The 19,785-nt window shown below is 32.2% G+C and overlaps 1 protein-coding gene across 1 annotated transcript in view; it reads left to right on the forward strand.

Annotated features, from left to right (window-relative positions):
- Positions 1 to 19,348, forward strand: part of PABPC4L (poly(A) binding protein cytoplasmic 4 like) — a 114,794-nt gene extending 95,446 nt beyond the window's left edge. The window contains exon 4 of the transcript XR_001105864.2: positions 19,204 to 19,348. The gene's annotated coding sequence lies outside the window, so the exon portion shown is untranslated. The remainder of the gene's footprint in view (positions 1 to 19,203) is intronic.
- Positions 19,349 to 19,785: the final 437 nt, after the last annotated feature.

Genomic DNA, 19,785 nt, shown 5'->3' on the forward strand with positions numbered 1-19,785 from the left:
AAATAATAAAAAGAAGATAATATAAACAGATCCACAGATAATCCTGATATTAGTTATCAGAGACCTACAAAATAATTATAATTAATGTTTTTTAAGAGATGACAAAGTCGAGACTTTTATGAGAGTTGATATTTATAAAGAATCATAAAGAATTGAGAATTCTAAAAATCTTTGAATTAATAGTTGAAATTAAAAACATAACTATCAGTTTAACAGCATATTATGTTAGTCAAATAGAGAGTTAATAAAGAGTTAATAAATAGAAAGTAGAACTGTAGAAAATTTACAGAATTAAAAACACAGACAAAAATGAATAGAAATAAAGCACAAAAAGAATATAAGACACATTTAGAAATGTGAAAATGTTTGGAATAAATATAAGTAGCTCTACAGAGGAGACAGGAGAGAAACGATTTGAAAAAAAATGCATTTAAAAAGATTTTAAAATTCATCAAGCCCCTACAGATGCCAAAAAGAATAAATACACAACACACACTTGCCCACCCACAAACCCGAAACACATACAGTAAAACAGCAAAAAGCAAACATAAACAGAAATATTCGAAGTGACCTAAATGAAAGTAAAAGACACATGACTTTCAAAGAAGTAAACATTAGACTGACAGATGACTTTATAATGAGAATGACAAAAGAATATTATGTAATAGCGTGTTTAAAATCTTGAAAAAAGATAGAAGTATATACCTGATAAAATCGTTCTTCACAAATGATGTTATAATAAAGATATTTCAAACCAAAAAATAAAAAAATTTTCTCTCCAGTGGCCCTTCATAAAACAATTTTTAAGGCATAAATAAAGGGATCTTGGAAGGACATTCAAGAAGAAGGAATGAAGAGCTCTATAATATATAAATAAGCGATTAAATATAAATGAATATTAACAGCCTATAACATTAGCAATAATTTTAGAAGTATTAAATGCATATAATATTAATTATCATTAATAGCCCATATGTGGAAGAAAATTTTAAATTAAAACCATGGTAAAAAATCACTCTAGTTCATTAGAATGATTAAAATGAGAAATAAAAAAATAAAAAACAAAAATACAATAGCAAGTGTTGGTTAGGGTTTGGAGCTAGGGGATCCTTCACATAATTCTGATTACAGTACGAATTGCTATACTAGTTTCTAAAACTGTTACTATTAACTGATAGTGAGTTTATGTATATCCTGTGACCCAGAAATTCCACACCAAGATCAGTGCCAACAGAAGTGCATAAATGTATATATGTACATAAATGTACATATATACTAGACAATATGTGAAGGAATGCTGAGAGCAGTATTTAAAACACTCCAAATTCAAACGCTTACTATCAATGCTAGAATGAATTAAATGGATTAAAGGATTAAATATGTGATCTCTTCCCTCAGAATGCCACAATAAATGTTTACAAAATACTGCTACAAGAACTAGATGTACATATCTCCAAAAACATAATGTTAAAAGAAAGAAACAAAACATAAAAGAGTATGCTTCATATGAAATTATTTAGGTAATATTTCTTAAAAATATAAAGACTACAACTAATCTCTGGTGACAGAAGTCAGAGTGGATAATATATTTTGGGGAACATAAGAGAGGGTACACAGGGTGTTTCTGGGTACTTGGTAATGTTTGACACATTGATTGGTGTGATGCCTACTAGGTGTGTTTGTAGGGTAAAATGTATTGACTTGTAAGATTTATGTACTTTTCTTCTTTAAATTTTAATATAAAAAGGTTACATAAAAGTACCCTGGCATAATATTGTGAGTAAATAACTTTATATGCTCCAGTTAAATATTTTATAAAAAATAAAACATTATTGTCTCTTCCTTCTCATTATTTCCCCTACACCTGGAAGGCAACTATTATTTTTTTTAATGAAATAATCAGAAATCATTACATGAGGCCAATGTATAAGATATGTGCAAGAGCAAGAACATATCTACTCTCTTTAAAAAATCATTTAAAATTATGTCAGTTTGCAGTCAGAAAACATGTTATAAATGTAGATCTTCCTTTAACTTGCTGTGTGATATTGGGACATCAATCACTATTACTCATTTTTAATTTGTAAAATGTATATTGGTACTATGAAATTGCACAGTTCTCCTCTTGCTTTAAAACTTTTACATTAACATTTTCCATGTGATTATGTGACAATACTTGTTTAAGAAACATATTATATATCAAATTTCATAAGCATGTATTTGAGAATTCAAGCATAAAACATAGTGTCACTATACAGTAATAATATTGACTCATCATTGATAACAAATATTGCATTTATATATAATACCTCAATTGTGAGGAATTTCACCTATTTTAGAAAAAAAGCATGCTATACAACAAGAAACTATTATACTGTTTTGAGATGCCAATAATTTGCTTTATAAAATTGCCTTTAACCATTTTGCCTCAGTCTACGTTTAAGTTGATGAATCATATTACAACGCACAAGAGACAGCCCCATTCCTTTAAAAGCAGACGGTAATTGTCAATTACTAATTGAGAACATGCTATTCCACTGAAGGAAACTAGGGAATATACTTTTCAAATGGAAGGTGAACTTAAGCAAGTGAAGAAAAAGGAGAAATCTCTCTGTGAAATCTAATGCCAACAAATGAAATCCAGCTGCATGAGTTAAATTTTAAAATATTGGCAATAAGGGAAAATTGATTTTTTTTTACCAGGATAAAAATTAATTTTTAAAAATTTGTCAATCTAAGTGTTGTCCTAGACCGTTAATTACTCCAATCATGACCTTGCATTATCATAAAATGTCATCTATAAAATTACATTTTAAATGTTAACTTTAGTTTCTCATTAATCAAAAGGCAGCCTATGTAACCATGAAAATGGAGTGTGCTATCCCATATAGACCTGAAAAGCTGTAACGTTCAACTATGACTGTTTGCTGAATTGTTCTATGACTTTCCAAGGAAAGTTGAGATATCCTTTACAGGAACTCCACAAGGTCTGGAATTTTAACCTACTTACAAACTAACAGGCTAGATGGTCACTGTCTCATGGGTACTGGCAGAAGGTAGGACACTACAGGGTCGGGGCAAAGGATTTTATTACTCACAGTGGAGGAAGCAGCATGGCCTTCATGTTGCTGACACCATTATCCTTAGGCCCCCTAAGTCCCAGTAGGGGAACACAGGTTGGCCTAGATGATGGCCTGCACCTGTAATGGGCTGTATTACAGGAGGAAAATGCTGAGCTTGGAATGTTTTATAGGAAGTAAAAGCAAAGCTGCCTTTTATTTTGAGAAGAGTTATTATTTCATCCCTGATGATTGTTGGCTGTAAACCCAACTCCAGAAAATGTATTTCTGGCATATGCAGCAAGAATGTGCAGGGATGCTCAGGGGCCATTGCCTCTCACTACAATTGTTTAGAAATCTCACAACATGATGGGCTTAACTTTGATGTTGTATTCTTTGCATTGTATTGTCATTTAAAAATATATATTGACTTTTTTTCTTCCGATTAGATTGTAAAAATACTGAGAGAAACCATTCATGCTTATGACCTTAGCATCTATGAATACTGACATCAACTCAGTGTTTTCTCTGCTTTAGTGATGCATAATGAATCATCCCAAATTTAATAGTTTAAACCAACAGTAATGTTATTAACTGCCATGGTTTCTATGGTCAGGTAATTAAAAAAAGAGCTTGTCTGAGTAGTTCTGGCTCATGATCTCTCACAGAGTTGCAGATATATGGCTGCTACAGCTGGGACTCTGGAAAATTGGAGAAGATGGGGATTGGGAGCTGCCTGGGTATTTTTATCATTTCATATAGTTATCATGGCTTTCACATGTGGTCTCTTCTCATGATTAAATTTGCAGTTTTAACTTCTTTGAGGTACTTAGATTCAGAGCTCTAAAGGTGAATGTTCCAGAAAGTAAGACAGAAAAATACCTTTTCTCTGTTAGCTTACTTTAGGAATTTCTTCCTCCATGGTCAGCAGCCTACTCAGATACAACAGGGAGAACATAGGACTCATCTTATTATGGCAGGAGTGTAAGGATTTACATTTTAAGGTGGAATGAGAGATTTGTCATGGCTATATTTTGAAAATGCAAATGGCTACATTGTTTTATACATTATTGCTGAATGAGAAGAAAATAGAAAAAGGAAGGATAGAAACAAGAAAAAAAAGAGAGAAAAAGGGAAGAAAGAAAGAAAGAACAACCTAAAGTAACATAGCAATATAACAACCTAAATGTCATAGAATATAATTATAGTAGCAAGGCAAGTCTGTAAAACATACAGAGATCTTATTATGGATGCATACATTTAATTATTGTATTCATATGTTAGATTTTTGATTGATTGTCAAATAAGTTTATATCAAATGAAGAACTACTGGATGAATAGATATTGAAATTTTATTGAGATCTGGTTGGGTGCTTTAAACATAAAAGAAAGATGTATTTCTTAATTTGAAAACAAATTTATGCATCTTATTACTGTTATTATGTTTTACTTTTATTGCTAATAGTATAGCATTATTTTGTTCTTGCCTAACACTTATTGACACCAAATAGTAGTTTGAGCACAACCAAAATAGTCAATTTATTAGAAGCACAGATAGAAATAAGGAAGTAACTAAAATAGATAGGTCCACACAAACTTAAATTTCAGTTGGTCAGTAGGTTAGGTATTTTATGCTTTAAAGGATTCTACTGATTCCAATTGCTTTATTCTGAACAAAGGGGTGTGTGGATTTTCTAACACATTTTTTGAGTACTTGAAAAACATTAAAGAGCTGTAACTTAAAATAGATACTATGTCTTATAGCATTGTTGGTCAATGGGCTTTTAGTCACTTTTCCTTTGCCCTTTGCATCATTTCTTGAAGAGTTTGTGCCATTGTAAGCTGATAGGCAATTTACTTACATGTAATGTGACTCTTCCACTTGGCCCTAAAATTGTGAACTTCTCTGAACATTACCAGTTAACTTCCTGAGTGGGCGTGAATGACAGGTCTGCAGATAATGGAGGTCATGCCATGTGGAAATGATGTGCTTCTGCTTTGCAGTCCTTGATGCCGCTTCTGCCTATTAATTGCACTTTCTGTCTTTATTGCTGAGGGTGGGACCCTCTGTATATGAGCAGATAATACACTTATGCTACAATTTTATGTTTATTTTTCAAGTATAGTATGTTCCCTTTATATGCAAGCATTTAAAATTATTTTAGTTTTCAGTCAGCACATTATCTTTTTATCTAATCAAATATATTCTTTTATACAAATATTTACTTAATTCTATAAAAATAACATTTTCTCCTACCTCTTCCAATCAGTTTCATAATCCCTAGATTCACAGATGTGATAATAATTGAAAATATTTTTCTGATTCAGATGTTTTTGCTTAAGGTGGAGTTTTGCTTTAAACTGTATCTTGGTGTCACTATATTGTTCTTCTGGCAGTTTTCTTCATGTAGTATCACAATGCTAATTTTGACATCCAGTAGCAAAACCTTACTATTTCTATCTTCACGCTGTGTTTCAGCCAAATTGGAGTTCTTTAATCTTGGAAGCTGTTATTTTCTCTTGTGCATTAAGACATTCAAGAAAGTTCTTCCCTTATTCTGGAGAAATTTTCATCCCTCTGACTCACTGGTACCTGAATAAATTCTTCTCTTATTCCAGATCTCCTTCTAAACAAAATGTCTTCTGTGAAGGTTGACACAACTGGCTGGTTCCTATTACATGATTCCATAGAAATTCAAAGACCCTCTCAAAGTCTCTGTCTTTCTTATCTCTTTTTCTTCCTTTCACTTTCCCCCTCTCTCTACTTAAACACACATACATGCAGGCAGATCACCACTTATTTAATTGACTACCGTTTATAGTAGACTATAAGCTTAATGAGGACAGAGGCCAAGTTTACCTCATCGCTATTTGAACACTAAGACCTTACACAGTGCCTAGCCTATTGTAAGTATCAAGTAAACAATGAATAAATACATTTTGATTTCTGGGTAATTGTATTAGTCCCTATTCTTAGTCTGTATCATCCCTTTGAAAACGTTCCTTGGGAAAGAAAGGAAAGAGGAGCTGAGTAAATACAAAGGGAAAGTGGAGAAAGAAAGGAGATGTCAGCAAGCAGGTAGAAATGAGAAATTTTGAAGCAGAGTACACAGTGGTGCATTCCCAGTATAATGGAAAGGAGCTCTAATTGGAGTGATCAAAAGGAATGTTCAATTTCTGATATGCAGGCAACTGTCTTCTATCTAAAAATTTTTAAAATTCTTTGATACAAAAGAATTTTATAAATTCATTGATAACAAAGGATGGATATTATGTGTACTATAAAAGGCAGAGATGATAATTCATTTTAATGACTAACCTTAATTAGTGTAACTTTAATAAGATAAATACCAAAGATATTTATAGTTTTAAATTTCTTAATGTGCTTTGACACATATTAGCTAGTTTGTCGTCCCATAAAAGTTTGAATGGGTTTTGTGAGAAACACACATTCACCCGTCCAAACCCAAAGAATGTACTTGGAGACATAAAGAACAGTGGAAGTGAGAATTTTAATGGTGTTTTTGCAAGATCAGGTGTCTGGTAGGCAGACACACTGGTGGCAGTTACAGCAAGTAATTTATCTCTTAACATCCAAGTCCCTCCTTGTTCCACATTAGTTGAGTATCATGGGAATATAATCTTGCCAGATGTTTTATCATCTCCCTTATAAGGTTATACCCTGTCCTCTTCCCTGCTTAGGTTTGATTTCACAAAAATGAAACTTTCTTTCCTTTTATGGGCTGACCCTTCCTTTACATTTGGTTTGCTTATTATGACCTTCTAGGTGCATGAGTGATGTGGTTTGTTACATCCGCAGGCTCACTGCTAGTATTTATATTTATCACGCCTTGATAATGGACCATTAAGTTGTTTCACATTTTTTACCTGTGTGATAGGTGTGAAGAGAGTCTCTGAAAGTGAATCCAACTTGTCCTTCTGAAGATCCATTCCTGGTGACCTCCAAAATCCATCCTCTTGCTCCTGTTACCATTTTCCCCTGCTTAACTCGACTATTCACCTTGTTTCAAGCAGAAACTTCAAATAGCTTCCACTTGCTTCTTGCCCACTCCACGTCCTCCAAAGTACTTCCAAAGTGTTCTTCTAAATTTAAAATTTATCATAACACCAGATTTAAATCTTTCTGTGACTTCCTATTACACACAGCAAAAGGTTGAGTATAATTTGTTGCCTGTCTTATTTATATTCCCTTTTCCATTACGGCACCCTCTTCTCGCTACACTTTTGATTATTTATAGGTGCTTGAAAATGACCTTCTCTCTCATTCCTCTGGGCCTTTATACAGGTTTCTGCTGTCTAGCATGAGTTTCTCCCACATTTTGCACTTGATTAAATGCTGCTTATGTTCAACCACACAGTTCAAGCATCAGCTCAGTAGTCTTTTTTTCACCCCTGTAACTGAATTGGTTACCTCTGTTTCTCTAATTTTCCAAAATATTTATTATATCTTGTATTGTAATATAATTATGTGTTTCTTAACAGTGGGGATAGGTTCTGAGAAACGCAATGTTAGGCAATTTTATTCTTGTACAAACATCATGGAGTGTACTTACACAAACCTGATGGTATAGCCTACTACACATCTAGGTTATATAGTATAGCTATTGTTTCTAGGTTAAAAACCTATATAGAATGTACTAAATACTGTAGACAGTTGTAACACAGTGGTGTTTGTGTTACATAGAAAGAGTAGAGTAAAAATATGATATAAAAGAAAAAATAATGACATACCGGTTAGGGCACTTACCATGCATGGAGTTTGCAGGATTCAAAGTTCCTCTGGATAAGTCAGTGAGTGACTGGTGAGTGAATGTGAAGGTCTAGGACATTATTATACCCTACTGTAGACCTTATAAACATTGCATATTTAATCTACATTTAACTTTAGCTGACTGTAACTTTTTACTTTCTAAACTCTTAAACATTTTGAACTTTTTGATTCCTTTGTAATAACACTTAGCTTAAAACACAATCACACTATATAGATGTATAAAAATACTTCTTTCTTTATAGCCTTATTCTATAATTTTTTTCTATTTTAAAAATTTTCCATTTGTTTTTCTTTTTAAACTTTTTGTTAAAAACTTAAACATACACATATTAGCCTAGATCTACACAGGGTCAGTTTCATCAATATCACTGTGTTCCACCTCCATGGCTTATCCCACTGAAAGGTCTTCAGAAGCAGTAACATACATTTAGCTGTCATCTTCTATGGTAATGCCTTCTTCTGGAACATCTCCTAACGAACCTGCCAGGGTTTATTTGTGTGATTTATACTATAGAAAAATAGTAGACTATTCTATAAAATGTAGAACAGTAAAATCACCTACAAATATATGTATACACATATATACACACACATACATATATGTTAACCATTATATATAGAGAAGAATATATATATGTGTATATATACATACAGGTGTGTATATATGCATAAATAGATAGATAATTACCTAGAGCATAGTAATCACCTAAATGGAATCCAGTTGTTGTTTGCAGTAACAACTCTCTCAAAGAGAAAGGATTATTCTAAGCTGAGTAGATAACTTCAAATTGGTCAATGGATTGTGTATAATCTAAAATCAGAGAAAACTTACTAGAGTATGTCAACGTATGGAATACAGAAGTGAAGAAGGAGACAATAGTAAAATCACCTATAAAATATATTACTCTTACAAAGAAGGTGAAATTATTATGAGATGAAATGCAAACTACTTTTTAACTAGTGTTTTCCAAAAATCAGAGTTTGAATGTATGCATACTTTACATATTTATTTCATTTGTTTCACTTATTTTAGCTTTTATCTTTATAATATTTTTAGCCTAATTTCATTTGGCACTTTGTAGTTTTCTAAATATTATAACTTGCCGTTAAACTATTTTATTCTATCTTCTTTACTAATGACTACATTGCAATGTGTATTTTTTCTTCTGAGTACAGATTTTACTGTCATTATTTTATATGAAATAGCAATTTTATTACTTCTTATATAGTTTGATATTTCATATTTGATTTTCTTTTTGATCTTCCTTGTTTTATAATTCCCAAACCATCAAGATTTTCTGGTTACCTTTTACTAATTATCAAAATTCTATAAAAATTTGGATAATAAAATCTTGTATATTAGTCCATGTGATGATGATAAATACACACCTGAGACTGGGCAATTTACAAAGAAGGAGGTTTATTGGACTTACAGTTCCATGTGGCTAGGGAGGCCTCACAATAATGGAGGAAGGTGAAAGCATGTCTCACATGGTGGTAGACAAGAGAAGAGAGAGAAACAAAAGCAGAAACACCTGATAAATCCATCAGCTCTCATGAGACTTATTAACTATCTTGAGAATAGCACAGGAAAGACTGGCCCTCATGATTCCATTACCTCCGCCTGGGTCCCTCCTACACTTTGATTTAAAATTTATATTATGTTAAAATTTTCTTTGTGGTCAGTGCAATAGTCCTTGTTCTCCAGAGACACAGAACAAATAGGATGTTTATATGTGTGTATGTGCTTGTGTGTATGCTTCTCTGGATAACCCTTAATACATCACAGATACATATGCATGTGTGTGTGTATCTATCTACATCTGTTTCATCTATATCTATATCTACATCTACATCTATGTCTATGTATTGCTATAATTTGAATATATTTTCCTCTCCAAAATTTATGTTAAAAATGTTGAAATAAAATCCCCAATGCAATAATTTGGGAACTGTAGCTTTGGGAAGTGATCGAGACATTAGAGCTCTGCTGTAATGAATTAAATTAGGTGCCCTTATATGAGGACTTAATGAAGGAAGTTTGACCCTTTTGCCTTTCTCCCTTCTACTTTGTGAGGACACAGCATTTCTCTCCTGTGGAGGAGTCAGAAATCAGGGCACCATTTTGGAACCAGAGGCTCGACTCTTACCAGGTAACTGTACTTACTGACACCTTGATCTTGGACTTTCAGAACTATGAGAAGTAAATTTTTTTCTTTAAAAATAAACCAGTCTCAGATATTTTGCTGTAGCAGCACAAATGGACTAAGACGAGTGTGTGTGTGTGTGTGTGTGTGTGTGTGTGTTCATGTGTATACATTTATGCACATATGTATTTATATACATATATATAGTCAACCTTCCATATACTTGAGTTCCTCATTTGTAGGTACAACCACCTGTGGATCAGAAATATTTGAAAAATAAAACTGTGTTTGAACTGAATATGTACAGAGTTTTTTTCTTGTTATGGTTCCCTAGACAATGTAGTATAACAACTATTTACATAGCATTTGCATTATGTTATATATTATAAGTAATCTAGAGATGATGTAACATATACAGGAGGTTGTGCATTGGTCACATTCAAATACTATGCAATTTTATATCAGTGACTTGGGAATCCATGCATTTTGGTATCCAAGGAAGGTTCTAGAACCAATCCTTTAATCTTCCAATGAATACACACACACACTCACACTCTCTCTCACACACACACACACACAAATGACAGGGAGAGAGACAGAGAGAGAGAGCTTTTATTATGCTATTAATTGGGGGATTTTATTGTACTTTTCTATTTTATTAATGGCTACTTTCTCTTATTTTTTCCTGCATATATTTATCCTATTTTGTAAGAAAAAATATATTTTTTCATACTCTGATCCCAACTAATTTTTACATCTAAAATTCTGAAAATCCTTTAGAATAATCTTACTTCTTTTTAATAAGCCCTACACTATCAAAGTATCCTAAATTTTCCTTACTTACAATGGCAGTTTTAATTAACTATAATTACTAATGGCAATTTTAATTAACAGTAATTACTACTCTTTCTTGTGTAGCAAACATTTTCTTTTCCAAGAGTTATTCAGTAATTATAGTATACTCTCTTTATTAATATAACTTAATTATGTATATGCTTATTTATTGCTCACCATTGATTCTTTTCCTCTTCGTGCTCCTTTTCTTGTGGCTCTTTTCTGGTTATTTTATTGCTTTTTTAACAGTCCTTTGTCAAGCATTTTTCTCAGGTAGAAGAGCAAGTGATATGTTTCTTTGCATATGCATTGACTTCTTTCACATGTCAAATGAATGATATCATTGTTAGGTACGGGGCTCTGCAGAGCAGTCTTTTCTTCAGTAGCTATAAATATAGTTTTCAGAATTTGTTCCATGATTTCCAAACCATGAAGAGTTTCTGGGTGGTACACACCTGTAGTCCCAGCTACTCAGGAGGTTGAGGCAGGAGAATCACTTGAATCTGGAAGGCAGAGTTTGCAATGAACCAAGACCGTGCTATTGCACCCCAGCCTGTGTGACAGAGTGAAATTCCATCTCAAAAAATAAAAAATAAGATAAAATTCTCTTGAAATTTGGATAATAAAATCTGTGATTTAAAATTTATATCAAGATTCTCTTTGTGGTCAATGTATTAGTTCTTCCAGTATTGGTGAAGAGAAACCTAATTTTTTAATTAATTTTTTTCTCAGTGGAAGTCTTTAAAATTTTCTTTTATTTTTTGCATTTTCCGTGTTTACATTATTCTCTCATAAATGCTACCCAGAATAATATCCATTTGCATATTGAGATCATTTATTTTAAGGACATTATTTTTCTTTCATCAGAAAACTTTATTTATATATTATAATAATCTATTTATTTATTTCAGCTCTTATTATTTTATAGTGTATCACCTGCATTCATCTGCCATCTCTCTCATTTATTTCTTCCACAATTCCCCTATCTTTAATTTTTTTTCCTTTGTGTTCCTAAGTATTGCTTTTACTTGATATTCGAAGCTTCCAATTTAGGCCCAACTGTAATTATTCTCTAAAAGTCACCAAATATTTTAATAGAAAAAAGCAAATTTTAAAAATATGTATATATTTATGTATACATAAAGATTTACATTCTGTATGCACACAATTATACATATATGAATATTGTAATTTGTGTTTAAAGAAAATTTTACGATACATACTTTTTTGCATTTTGCTTTTCTCCCTTGATATTTCCATATGAAAAACATTATAAACCTTACAAGTCAACTAATATAGGTCTTTTAGAAAATTTTGTTTAGCGTTACATGAATTTTTTTTTTATTTTGATACACCTCAGTATGTTGAACTGATTGCCTGGCATGAATGTTTATTTATCAACTTTGATACTTTTTAAATAAGAAAATGTCAGTTGGATAAAGTTCAGATATAGATTGGAAGTCAGTCAAATATTTCTTCTGAACACATTATTAGGCAGTTAAAACATTGTATATAAACACCTATATAAAAATGTCCTCCTTACTGTCTTTATAGTTGTACGAAACTGGTCATGTCAAAATTGCCTGCTTTTATAGAGTGAGAACACCATCTCCAAATCAAGAAAAAAAATCAAAGTCCAGGTTATATATTTTGCACTGGAAAACTGAGGAGACCCAGAAACCTCTGAAACCAAGGAAGAGTCAACGAACATCAAAATTCATACATGGAAATCATGATTAAAATCATAAGTTGTAAAAATGAAGATCCAAGAAGACAAAGTACAAATTTGTCTAATGCCTGAGTTTATATGTTCTTGAGGGGAATTATTAAATATACTCATCAATATCAGTTGTGGACTCTGCACTCCTTCATTCTTATTCTTAAATTGGTCTGATGCCAGCTATGCTGGAGATAAGTGCAAGTAATGTCAGACCTAAGAGTTCAATTTTCTGTTCAATTTTATTAGGTTACTGTTTTCATTACATTTGAGTAGAGGCTTTTGCCAGTGTCAACCATAAATAAAAGAGCAAAAGCTTTTCAATTTTCTTAAAACATGATTCAATACAACACAAAATTAGAAGTAACACTAGTCTTATTTTGACTTTGTCACATAATTTTAGTTACTTGAAGTGTGGAACATTTTTATCACAGTCATTACGTTACATCACAATTTTGAGACTAGGGCTGTAATATATCAGGCTACATGTGTGCATGTTTATATGTATCTTATCTGTATTTCATAAATAAGGGATATCAGGAAATATAAATAGCAATACCATTGTTCGACCATCTTTCTGAATATAATTAAATTATTGTTTACTCCTTAATGGACTTGAAAATTTTATAAGTATATATTAAATGGTCTATTTTTTATTTAAAATATCTAAATTTTTCTCTAATATAATAAATTTTTATGTCATTTCTCTTCTACTTTAAAAGCGTGAGTTCAAAAATGAATAGAATCAAATTATATATGTCTTTGGGTCTACAAAGAATTTAAAAAGCATTAGAGGCTATATCTAGATGAAAATCATTTAATATCTAATGTTAAGAATATTTAAAACAAGACAAAATCTTACTAATTAAGCACCTGGAATTGAGAAGGCATAATAATGTCTCAAATTATGAGCTTGTAATAAAGAGATTAGTTGAATTTAAACTCTGCCATTTATAAGAAAATCTATCTTGGGGAAATTATTGATTAATTAGATATTCTGTTTCTACATACCAGAAATTATATAGGTGCTATCTACCAAAAAAGGCTGTTGCAAAAAAACAATGTATAGTGTTTGGCAAACAGAAGGTGCTCAGTGATTTAGCAATCTTACATTTGCCTCCTGTTCCAAATAGGAGCAACTCACAGTTTAATGTACACAGTACGATGGTTTTTACCTGGAATTTTATAGACAATTTTCCATTACTTCCTTTAATTAAACCAGTCTGAACTAAACTCAACCTTGATATTTTATTATCTATGAATAAAAGTGTTTATAAAGCAAAATCAATAAGGTAAATCTAACACTAGGATTCTTCTCTAAGTGAAGAAAGTATTAAAATATTAATCATTGTATTCTAGGCTTGGAAGTATTCTTAGAGAGCAAGTATCTATCTACTATATTTTATAGATGAAGAAATGATGGTAAAATGATTTTTCCTAAATTATTTCCCTAAATCATTCTTATGTATTTATGAATTTTGTGTAACTGTAGGTAAATCTTTTAGCTCTGTAAGATAAAAGGAAAAAGAGATAATTTGGAAGACTGCAATGAAACTCAAAAATGGTACAGTATTTTAATGTGCCTTAAAAAATTTAAGTCACAAAATGTATATATTATTATTATTTAAGTGATAGATTCCCCTGCTAGGTAAATTATCCACTTAGTTTAGTAGACTAGCTGCTTACTTAAACTTGAAATAAGCATTAAATCTTTGCCAATGCTCTGTATGCTCATGATATAAATAGGTTAAAGATGGCCCCTTTATAGTGCCCCATCATAGAAAAAGTCCTATGATGATAGTTCAAGAGAAAGGAGGCAACCACCTACCTAAATCAGTAAATCAAGCTTGCATTTTTTGAATATCAGAGAGAATCAGACTGGAAAATGCATGATATAAATTTCTTATGTATTTATTTATTTTTGAGACGCAGTCTCACTGTTGCCCAGGCTGGAGTGCAGTGGCATGATCTCGGCTTACTGCAACCTCCACCTCCCGGGTTCAAGCGATGCTTCTGCCTCAGCTTCCCTAGTAGCTGGGACTACAGGCACACTCCACCACATCCAGCTAATTTTTGTATTTTTAGTAGAGACAGAGCATCACCATGTTAGCCAGGCTGTTCTCGAACTCCTGACTTCGTGATCTGCCTGCCTCAGCCTACCAAAGTGCTAGGATTACAGGCGTGAGCTACCTCCGCCTGGCCATTGATATAAATTTATTTTCATTGCATGTGGCTCATCACGTTACCTCCCTTGGATGAACCTGGAAACCATCATTCTCAGCAAACTGACACAAGAACACAAAATCAAACACCACATGTTCTCACTCATAGGCGGGTGTTGAACAAGGAGAACACATGGACACAGGGAGGGGAGCACTATACATGGGGGTCTGTTGTGGGGGAGTGGGGGGGACAGCGGGGGGGGTGGGGAATTGGGGAGGGATAGCATGGGGAGAAATGCCAGATATGGGTGAAGGGGAGGAAGGCAGCAAATCACACTGCCACGTATGTACCTATGCAACAACCTTGCATGTTTTTCACATGTACCCCAAAACCTAAAATGCAATTAAAAAATAAAAAATAAAAAAAAATAAAAAAAAAAAAAAAAAGATAATCAGAAATAAAAGGGCAATTATTACCTCTAATTCCAATAACAAAATAAATTCAAGAGATCTATAAAGGATTTTTTCTTATGTCTTTCACCAAGTTGTTGTAAGTTGAATAAATGTATTTTTATTATTAAAAAAAAAAAAAAAAAAAAAAAAAAAAAGAAATCTTCCTTAATCTACTTTCTCATCCCTTAGTCTTTGTTAAGTTCCTTTCCTATGTTTTCTCTTGTTTACTGGTCTATTAATTACCTATCACCATTAGTTTCCATTGATATAGCTACTAAATTTAAAAGTAACCTGTTCTCATTCTTTTCTCTCTCACTAATTGTTAAATTCCATGAAGTAAATGATTATATCGTGAATCCTTTTGTTCCTCTGGTCTGTTAGATTTCCTTTTACTGCTTCTTACACTTTTTTCTTCCTTTCTCTTTCTTTTTTAGTGTATGAGTGAATGAGCGTTTTTTTTTTTTTTTAATTTTTCCTTTTCAAAATTAATTTGAGTTTCATTCATTAGACTAATTCTATACAAATACTCAAGTATCAGGCAATTGGGAAAGCACCAGGTGCATGATAGTGAGGGTAAGTGAGTAAAAATTATATCAAAGTACAATAATTTTTAAAGAAAATTAAACTTAATTTGAAGTTACAAGGTTGAAAAATCTTAGCTTTTAGTAGAGAGCTTAGTATCAGGTTATGAGTTAATACTGACCATGATTTAGTAATTCACTATCTAGAACAATTTATAAGCAGGAACTGTAAAGAAACGTAAGTTTTTTTCTTCTGGATTATTACAGCTGTCTTTTGACACGTCTCCTTGACTGAATTATTTAAAAGCTTTTTCATCTTCTCCAAAGTTAACTTTTCAAAACATGAGTCACATAATTTTTCCTCTCAGTAACCTTTTATAACTCATGATTGATTAGAGAATAAAGCCCACTAAAAACTTTCTACAGCCTACCTTCCTAGTTTTGATTCATTACATATTTTTACCCATAAGATGTGTTCAAAATTTTCCTTTCTCTGTACTTTGCTAGTAATGAAGTCCAAGCATATTATAAAACCAAACAACTTGCTTTTCCTATTTTGTTTTCAAGATTTGTATGCCTGTATGTAAAGAGCACTTAGATATTTTAACATTTTAAAATATAACTCTATTTTTAATACCCAAATGTTTTCCATTTATAAAAAAATCAACATTCTAAAAAGGGAGTCATCTTTAAAATCAGCAATATTTGTTTTATTCACCTCTTACAAGTAAATCAACCAAATTTATTAAAAAATACATAATGGAAATTTTAATATTAATACACCTATTATTTTTAAATTTTAGGATAGTTTTCACTAGTTTTGTGATATAACCATGCATGTTTGAAATGCTTAAGCAAAATCAATTTCATAATTCTAAATATTGGGCTATTTTTATTTAAAAACTTTATATGCCACAGAGATACATTATTAAATTGAAGTCTGTACATCACTGTATGTTGGAGATATCTTTTTTAATATGTAAAGAGAAATGTTCCAGAATCTGATGATATTTGCATTTGATTTTCACTAATGACCTCATTTTTCACTCTGGCAGACAAACTCTAGAATAGTCCTGTCACTGTGATTCATTGATAGAAACCCACTTAATCACATAGTTGTATTAATAATTTTTGTTACACTTTATACCTTAGTGATTTTAAGAGGTCAACATTTATCATTGTGCATCTTCTTGGGCAGCACTTCTCTAAAGAAAGCTAAAACTCAAACTGATGTCTCTGTTAAGACTTGAGAGCACACTGGTAATGTGTAATTGGTCATGCCTGTCTCCCATTTACATTTACCTCTCAGTATTTGCTCTGTACAATACTTTTTTTTTTTTGCTGTAGCTATTTGGGCAGGAGATACTTTGTAGTCTGCCATAGATGTTGACCTATTTGAAATTATGTTGAGAAAAATGGCTGAGGTTTGAAATACCTGAAAACCATTATATGAGAGATGATGGAAGGCACTAAAGAAGTTGATCTGAGAAAAGGATAACTAAAGGGACATGATACTATTTGCAAATATTTGAGAAATGGAAGTTTTGAAGATGCATTATATTTTGGCCTGTGAACACATATGTAATTAGGGAGGTACTTAGGGTGTTGAACTAACAAGTTGGGAGAGGTGCCTCAAACAGGTGTTGAGCTTAGAGCTTTCCAAACTTATATGTACATATGAGTCACCTTAGTGCCTTTTTAAAATGAGGATTCTGATGTATGTAGTGGGTGCTGGGTGAGATCTGAGATTCCAAATATCTAACAAGCTATTTGATTACACCAACATTGTTGCTCAAGAAAGAACACCTAGATGACTGCCAAGGAGTCACTGCCTTTGTTCAACTGATAATGGCCAGATGGAAAGGAAAGGAACAAGTGGAGGCACTTCTTGAAGATCAGCACTCTGATGATGCCTGCTCAGAAAGAAAGTTGTATTGAGGAGGCCAGCTTGAGAATTTCCATGGAAGCCTGAGGCTGCCTAGAGAAATTCACATTCAGGAGAAACCAGTGGTTTGTTTGATTCTGATTGGTGATATTGGAAGGGTAACCAGAATCAGAATTCATAAAGGTTTTTTAAATATTAGCAGAAACTTTTAGTGTATTTTTGAATGACACTGGTTTAAAGAAGCTAAAATATATAGGCAAATGTGGAAACCAGTAGTATCTAAAGCATCTAATCAAAGCAAATGAATACTACAGGTGAGCCTAGAAAAAACACAGGTGGCATCAGTATTATGTGGAAAAAAGTGATTAAAAAGCAGCTCACAGACAAATTGCACCTGATGACAAATAAATGGCAAGGTTTACATTTTGGAGCATCTAACAAAATTAATTGATTTCTCCCTCCACGCATATGCACACACTGCTTTTTGATTATTGATTAATTATATTACTACTTGTCTTGATATTGAAATATATTTCTTAAAGCTAGTTATGGAAACAGAAGAATTCAGAAAAATAGATGGAAAATACAAAAAAGTCAATTCCAGCTCACTGTAAGGAATTCTTAAAACATAATGAATGTATCTAAAAACAAATAGTCATGGTAGATTGCATCACATTAGATTATATCCTGCAATTTGAAAACATGTAAAACACTCTTTCACAGATGTTACATAGTGGTTTTCTATTTTGGATAAAATAGATAAATTTTAAAATTCTTTCATAAATTACAATTTTATGAAGTGAAAGTTTTAAGTGAAACTTATGTATTGTTTGGGTTCTTATTATTTTATGGCACCCAACTGACCTCTACACCTGCACAGTGCTAGCAGAGCTTCCTATTAAAAACAAGTCTCTCTAAATTAAGTATGTTACCCTCAGATTCTGAGATCTCCAATAGTTCTCTTGTTGACACTAACAAAACACTTCATATTCTGTAATTGTTTGTATACAATACAATATACCCTCCTGAAACTCTAAGTGTCATTATTTTATCTAAATAATTCTTTAAAGACATGTATACCATTATTTCTTTACATTCACTCTTCTCTTCAGCTAAACTATTCATTATTCTCTGAGTTGATTTGAGCTTTTACACTTATTCACTTTACTTATGAAATTAAGAAAAATTGAACTACTATCTCAAATGTCAAGTAACTTTTTTTTCTTGAAAATGTTTTGCCCCCTAGTTGCCATTTGTTTGTCATCAGGTGAAATTTGTCTGTGAGCTCCTTTTTAATCACTGTTCCCCGCTTTTTTTCACATTATACTGATGGCACTTAAGTTTTTTCTAGGATCACCTGTAGTTTTCATTTGCTTTGATTAGAGTCTTTAGGCACTACTGTTTTTGACATTTACTTAGATATTTTAGATATCTGGTTATCTATCTGATTATTTATTTTCCTTTATCTGCTTGTTATAGGCTGAGTTGTCCCCCAAAATGCACAAGTTGAAATACTAACGCTCAGTACCTCAGAATGTGACAGTATTTGAAGATATGGTTTTTAAAGAGGTAATACAGTTTAAATGAGATCATATGGATGGGTTCTCATTAATTTGGCTGGTGTCCTTTTAAGGAATGGAAATGAGGATACAGAGAACTCTAAAAGGGGAGCCACGTGAGGCCCGTGAGAAGGTAGCCATCTACAAGACGAGACGAGAGGCATCAGAAGAAAGCAAACCTATAGACACCTTCGTCTTTGACTTCTGGCCTCAAAAACTGTAAGAAAATTTCTGTTTTTTAAGCTACCCTGTCTGTGATATTTTACAGCTTTAGAAAAACCTGGCAGCTTTAGAAAACAAGTACACTACACATTACTGCAAAACGTGTTTTGGAGAAAAACCTAATTTTCGCAAGTCTGTGGCTTTCTCTGCTATACTAGGTCAGTGACACCTTAACTAACAAACATACCGAGAGAATTTGAGGGATATAAATATGGTATAAAATATATTCTGTTGAATTATAAATCATGATTTATATTTTTAATCTTGCTGTGGAACTTTAAGAATTTAAATATTGGTCCAGACCTGGCCGAATGTCCCACATTAGAGGAATGTCAAACATGGACACCAGTTTCCAAGGGTTATTATAAACCTTCCACATGTAATTGTAGAAATAAACAATGTAGAAATACAAATATAATATTTACAAAATGATT

This window comes from Aotus nancymaae, unplaced genomic scaffold (genome assembly GCF_030222135.1).
Source record: "Aotus nancymaae isolate 86718 unplaced genomic scaffold, 86718_ANA_hifiasm-v0.15.2.pri h1tg000033l, whole genome shotgun sequence".
NCBI classification, from domain to species: domain Eukaryota; kingdom Metazoa; phylum Chordata; class Mammalia; order Primates; family Aotidae; genus Aotus; species Aotus nancymaae.